Below are 6,308 nucleotides of genomic sequence, written 5' to 3'. Positions count from 1 at the left end.
CCAAACCACAAAGGGCAGGTGACAGAAATGATTCAGCGCCCACCGATCCAGGCTGTTGTGCATAAGCAGCAGCTACTTTCAGAAGTACTGTTGGAACAGACTTTTCCTATGAGATCCAACAGGAGCCACAAGCTGTCAAAGTACTTTCATCCCTGGGGTGTGTAGCTTCTCGAAGAGTGTTCTCTTCCTGAAGATGGACTGCTTCAACCCCTTGGGAGTACCCAAAGTATCTAGTACGCTAGAGTGATGATAGAATATGTCCCTCAGTATCAACTAGAGATTAATATTAATCCACTTGTTATTCTAGTTAGGCAAATGTTAATTTATCCTCATTTGTCATCTGTCATCTGCCTATGAGCTTAAGTCAAGTGAGTCCCATTAAATCCTCAGAAGTACACCAAGATAACCAGAAGCATCTCATACACTTATTTTCTCTGATCTGCAACTATTCTGTTATGTACATAGAACTTTACTGCTCTCCAGTCCCTGTTTACTAGTGCTTGGGGATAAGCAGCAATGCATTTCTTACAGTCTTGTTTTCCAGGCGTTTATCCCATTCGGATGAAATTCATCAAGGAATCTTCAACTGCATCCACCTCTATTGTCGACCAATACCTTTTTGTTCCTTTGGCACCTTTGGAAAGAGATGGCATTATGAATGACTACATTAAATAAAGGTTGACTACAGTACAGTACTTGAACATCTCTCTGTATTAACTCTACAAGGTTACAGCTGTATCTGCAGAGAGTGTGTTGAGATTAAACTAACAATCCCAACGAAATAACTACAGAGATAAGGATGTGAGAGGAGAATGTGCAATGCTGACATCAAGGCAGACTCAATCTGTATGGAATCTAGTTGACACTACAGAGTGAAAATGCACTGACTGAAGGCAAGAGGAAACATGCTTACCGTGTGAGCCTCTCTTTTGTCCCAGCTTTCCCTTGGTCATTGGCTGTTTGGCCCGAATCGCTGACATCTCTCCTGGAAAGCATCAGTGGAAAACATGTCGAGAAGGACATTGTAATTAAGAATAGGTCCATGTGTATGTAAGGTATAGGCCAGTCCGGTCAGACTTTCTTCATAGAAATTGCCTTCCTCTGATGATCCTGATGGCCCTGGGACATAACCATCTTCACTGTTGTCAATACTGGTTATTGAGTCATCAGTCCTGTATCCAAGCATAGCTTTGGTCAACTGTATTGCAGAAGAAAAGTATATTGGACAACTAGACAAATAACACTAAGTATTTGGACACTGGCACATTTTGATTAGTTATGGCTCTGTGCTCCTCTACATTACATTAGGTTATAAAACAATGAATATGGGATGGAAGTGCAGACTTGCCTGTCTTTGATTTACAAAGCTGATTCACACGAACTTACAGTATGTGCTGGTGTTGAATGACACTAACTTACTGTGGAAGGACCACCAGAGGGCAGGCTGAGCTCACGGATAGTAGCCCAACAAGGCATGGGAGACAGGTGAACCAGAGGCAATTAAGCACAGCTGACACTACTAATGAGATATTCTCCTTCCCCTATAAGAGAGAGTATGGAACCAGCAAGAAGGGGAACTATCTCTGGAAGATGGCCACCGAGACAGAGGAGCTATCTAGGAAGAACCATTAAGACGGTGACAATGTCGTGACTTTTTGTTGTAATTTAAAGACAATCATATTGTGTTCCTGTTTTGCTCTGGAGAAGAAGATATATGTTTTGTTCCTTTGGAGAGTTTCATTGATTCTGTTGGAGTGTTTGTGTTGTCCAAATGCCCTCAATATAGAACTTTGTTCAATCAAGAAAACCTACTCCTGACACGTTTGTTCCACCTTCCCGCTTTAGAGTGACGCCCAATTACTTGGTCCGCTCACATTGGTGGAGAATGTGGGCACTAGGTGGACGAGTGACACAAGGATAAGTGAGTAAATCAAGATTCTTCCAGTAGACCAGGAGGAACCATTCAAGTACGATGGATAACGCCCTACTACAACAATTGATCACGGCACAGCATACAACCATAGAACTCCTGCAACAACAGCTGAGCCGGCGAGAAGAACCTAGAGTTAAGCCAAGAGCGGCTGCTCACGCCATCTTACCTCGTCTCTCCAAGGAGGATGATATTGAGGCCTTCCTCATGACCTTCGAAAGGACGGCCACCTTGGAAGAGTGGCCGCCCACAGAATGGGCGAGCGCATTAGCCCCTCTTTTGACCGGGGTGGCTCAGGAAGCCTATTTTGACCTGGATGCCCGCGAAGCTGCAGACTATGTGCGACTAAAAACCGAGATCCTATCCCGGTACCAGCTGACTGCCAGAGATAGGGCCGTAAAGTTCCATCAATGGACCGACACAGCTGACAAACCCGTCCGTTCCCAGATTTTTGCATTAATACGACTGACAAAACAGTGGCTAGAACCTGAAAAGGGAGTAGGACAGGTGATAGAGACTCTTGTAGTGGACAAGATATTGAGGGAATTACCCAGTGACTTAAAAAGGGTTGTGGGGCAAGCCAACCCGTTGTCAGCCGACGACATAGCACAGGCGGTGGAAACATATCGGTCTACAGGGGAGTTGTTAAAAAGTGACAAGGAGGAACGGAAGGATTCTTCCGATCCCGTACCCCGACTCACGCCGGCGCGTCCGCCACCGAAACGTCCAAACCCCCTCCGGAGGTGGGAGAAATCATCCCCCACACAGCAGGGTCGGTGTTATAAATGTCAGTCTCCCAACCATTATGCCCCACAATGTCCTAGCAAGGACGAGCCCATGGTCACAGAGTCATCACTGCCCACCCCCACACCTCTCGGTTTGAGGGGGCAGGATCAACACTGTTGGTTAGCAGAAATAGCTCCAGCCCCAGAGATTCCAGTTCAAGTCGAAGGACAAGATGTGGTAGCCATCCTCGACTCGGGAAGTATGGTTACGTTAGTAGAGGAGCGGCTGGTGACCTCCGCAACACTGCTACCAGACAAAGTAGCCGTATCCTGTATCCATGGAGACACCCACTATTACCCCACTGTGAATCTGCCGATTCTCACTCCAAAAGGAAGGTGTACAGTCAGGGCAGGGAAAGTGCCCCAGCTGAAGGTACCATTATTGATCGGGAGAGACTGTCCCTTATATAAGGAGCTTCGGCAGATGACGTTATGCGTGGAAAGAAGGGGGACAGGAAAGAAGAGAAAATCCAAGCCTGAGGTAGTAGTCCTACAAGGAGACGTAGCTACGTCCTTGTCCTCTGCAGCAGAGGAAGAAATAGCAACCTGATAGAAGGAAGAAGGTCCAACTCTATCACATAAACCTGTTAAAGCCGTACCATGGAAGAGAGGAGGAGGTGGCTTTGATGGCCCTGGAGGGAAAAGGAAAAGAGGAGGCTCTACCACCGGTGCGCCGTGGTCAAACTCTCCTGCCGGAGCAGTCAAGACAGCTAGACAAGCTGATTATGAACTTCGGTCGAATATTCTCTCCATTCCCAGGACAAACAGATGTCCTGTTCCACCATATCCACACTGAACCCGGCCAGAAGGTGCATATCCGCCCTTACAGGATTCCTGAGGCTCGCCGAGTCATCGCTAAGAACGAGGTAAGGGAGATGTTGAGGATGGGTGTGATCGAGCCATCGACGAGTGAGTGGTCCAGTCCCATAGTCCTGGTCCCCAAATCCGATGGTAGTATGAGACTCTGCAACGATTTTAGGGCCGTGAATGCCATCTCTACATTCGATGCGTTTCCCATGCCCCGCGTGGATGAACTCTTGGAGCACTTAGGAAAGGCCAAGTTCATCACCACCCTGGATTTGACGAAGGGATATTGGCAAGTGCCGGTGGCTCCGGAGGATCGCCCAAAGACTGCCTTCGCCACACCAGAGGGGCTTTTCCAGTATGTGAGGATGCCCTTCGGACTGCATGGTGCCGCTGCAACTTTCCAACGCCTCATGGATGCCATTCTACGGCCCCATCAAGAGTATGCAGCGGCGTACATAGACGATGTGGTTATCCACAGCGAGGACTGGGATAGTCACCTCCTGCGATTACGGGCGGTGCTCGTGAGTTTGGAAGCCACAGGGTTGACGGCCAATCCAAATAAATGCTGCCTGGGTCTGTCCGAAGCGGAATACCTGGGGTACACCGTGGGGAATGGGAAAATACGCCCACAGGCAGAGAAGACCAGGGCAATTCGAGACTGGCCGCGACCCCGGACCAAGCGGGACGTTCGGGCCTTCTTAGGGATAACGGGATATTATCGCCGTTTTATCCCGGGATATGCAACCATTGCCAATCCCCTCACAAACCTCATCAAGAAAAACTTGCCAAACCAGGTAGAGTGGAACGACGAGACGGAAGAGGCCTTTCAATCGCTAAAAGATGGAAAAAAAGTCCTGATGTCCTGTGTTCTGATCCCGTCCTACAGGCTCCGGACTTCTCACAAGAGTTCATTGTGCAGGTCGACGCCTCGGATACAGGGCTCGGGGCCGTACTAGCTCAGGGTAAAGGCGTAGCAGAGAAGCCGATTCTCTTCATAAGTAGGAAGCTAAGCGATCGAGAACAGAGGTATGCTACCGTAGAGAAAGAGGCCTTAGCCATTAAGTGGGCTCTCGATTATCTCCGGTACTACCTACTGGGTCGGAGGTTTGCTTTAGTTACGGACCATGCGCCCCTCACGTGGATGGCTGGTAAGAGGAACAATAACAACAGAATAGCCAGATGGTTTTTGTCTTTACAACCATTCTCTTTCCATGTCATCCACAGGGCCGGATCAAGGAACGGGAATGCAGACGCGCTGTCCCGACGCGACCTAGACGGTGCGTCTGGCGCCCGACCCTCCGGTTCGGTCCTGAGGGGGAAGGTATGTGGAAGGACCACCAGAGGGCAGGCTGAGCTCACGGATGATAGCCCAACAAGGCATGGGAGACAGGTGAACCAGAGGCAATTAAGCACAGCTGACACTACTAATGAGATATTCTCCTTCCCCTATAAGAGAGAGTATGGAACCAGCAAGAAGGGGAACTATCTCTGGAAGATGGCCACCGAGACAGAGGAGCTATCTAGGAAGAACCATTAAGACGGTGACAATGTCGTGACTTTTTGTTGTAATTTAAAGACAATCATATTGTGTTCCTGTTTTGCTCTGGAGAAGAAGATATATGTTTTGTTCCTTTGGAGAGTTTCATTGATTCTGTTGGAGTGTTTGTGTTGTCCAAATGCCCTCAATATAGAACTTTGTTCAATCAAGAAAACCTACTCCTGACTCGTTTGTTCCACCTTCCCGCTTTAGAGTGACGCCCAATTACTTGGTCCGCTCACATTACGTATACGCTGTCTGTTCTGATCAACGGCGGTGCAGGCAGCCTCGGTGTCTGACATCTAAGGATACAATAAAATGAAACTAGTCATGTGCAAATTAGGCAATTGAATATGATTCAACCATCCCCAGTATCCTCATTCTAAACAACTGACAAACCTGAGTGTCACGTTCTGACCTTTATTTTCCTTTGCTTTGTCTTTAGTTAGTATGGTCAGGGCGTGAGTTGGGGTGGGCAGTCTATGTTATGTGTTTCTATGTTTAGGTTTGTCATTTGGCCTGATATGGTTCTCAATCAGAGGCAGGTGTTTTGCATTGTCTCTGATTGGGAACCATATTAAGGTAGCCTGTTTTCACTATTGGTTTGTGGGTGATAGTTCCTGTTCGTGTGTTCCTGGTTTGTCTGTGTTCACTAGTTCGGGACTGTAGCTTCGTTGGGTTTTCTGTTTATTGTTTTTGTTCATAATTGATTAGTATTCTAATAAATATGGATACGCACCACTCTGCGCTTTGGTCCTCCTCTCCTTCCACCGACGAGAGCCATTACACTGAGCTTCGGGATTTATTATTTCCTTTTCAAATCTGGCCTACATGTTGAATTATGTTTCTTTTAGAGTTTCCATGCATCTTCTTAGCCTCTGCAGTGCCTTTGTAAAGGAAGACAAGTTTCTAAAAGAATGGTTGAGACTTAAAAGAATAACAAGATTGCTCAGCACACAACAAAGGGGATGGGCTGGTGGACACCAATGACTGTTATCATTGACTGACAGAGGTCCTACAAACATCTATTACAATTTCCTTTTTTAAGACGACTTTCAAAGTAAAAAAGCAAGTATAAGCATAACATAAGCACATTATGCAAGTTCCTGGATGCAACTAAGGCTGATCTGCTTTTATGGATGAACAAAACAAGAAACAGTATGAGTGATATGGCTAAAGCAAGGCATGTGAATTGGCAAAGTCCTACCAAATTTGACACTTTCCACAATCTTTATTCCTGTTGTGGTGT

The sequence above is a fragment of the Salvelinus fontinalis genome, chromosome 12 (assembly GCF_029448725.1).
Source record: "Salvelinus fontinalis isolate EN_2023a chromosome 12, ASM2944872v1, whole genome shotgun sequence".
NCBI classification, from domain to species: Eukaryota; Metazoa; Chordata; class Actinopteri; order Salmoniformes; family Salmonidae; genus Salvelinus; species Salvelinus fontinalis.
Note: the sequence above shows the minus strand (reverse complement) of the source record.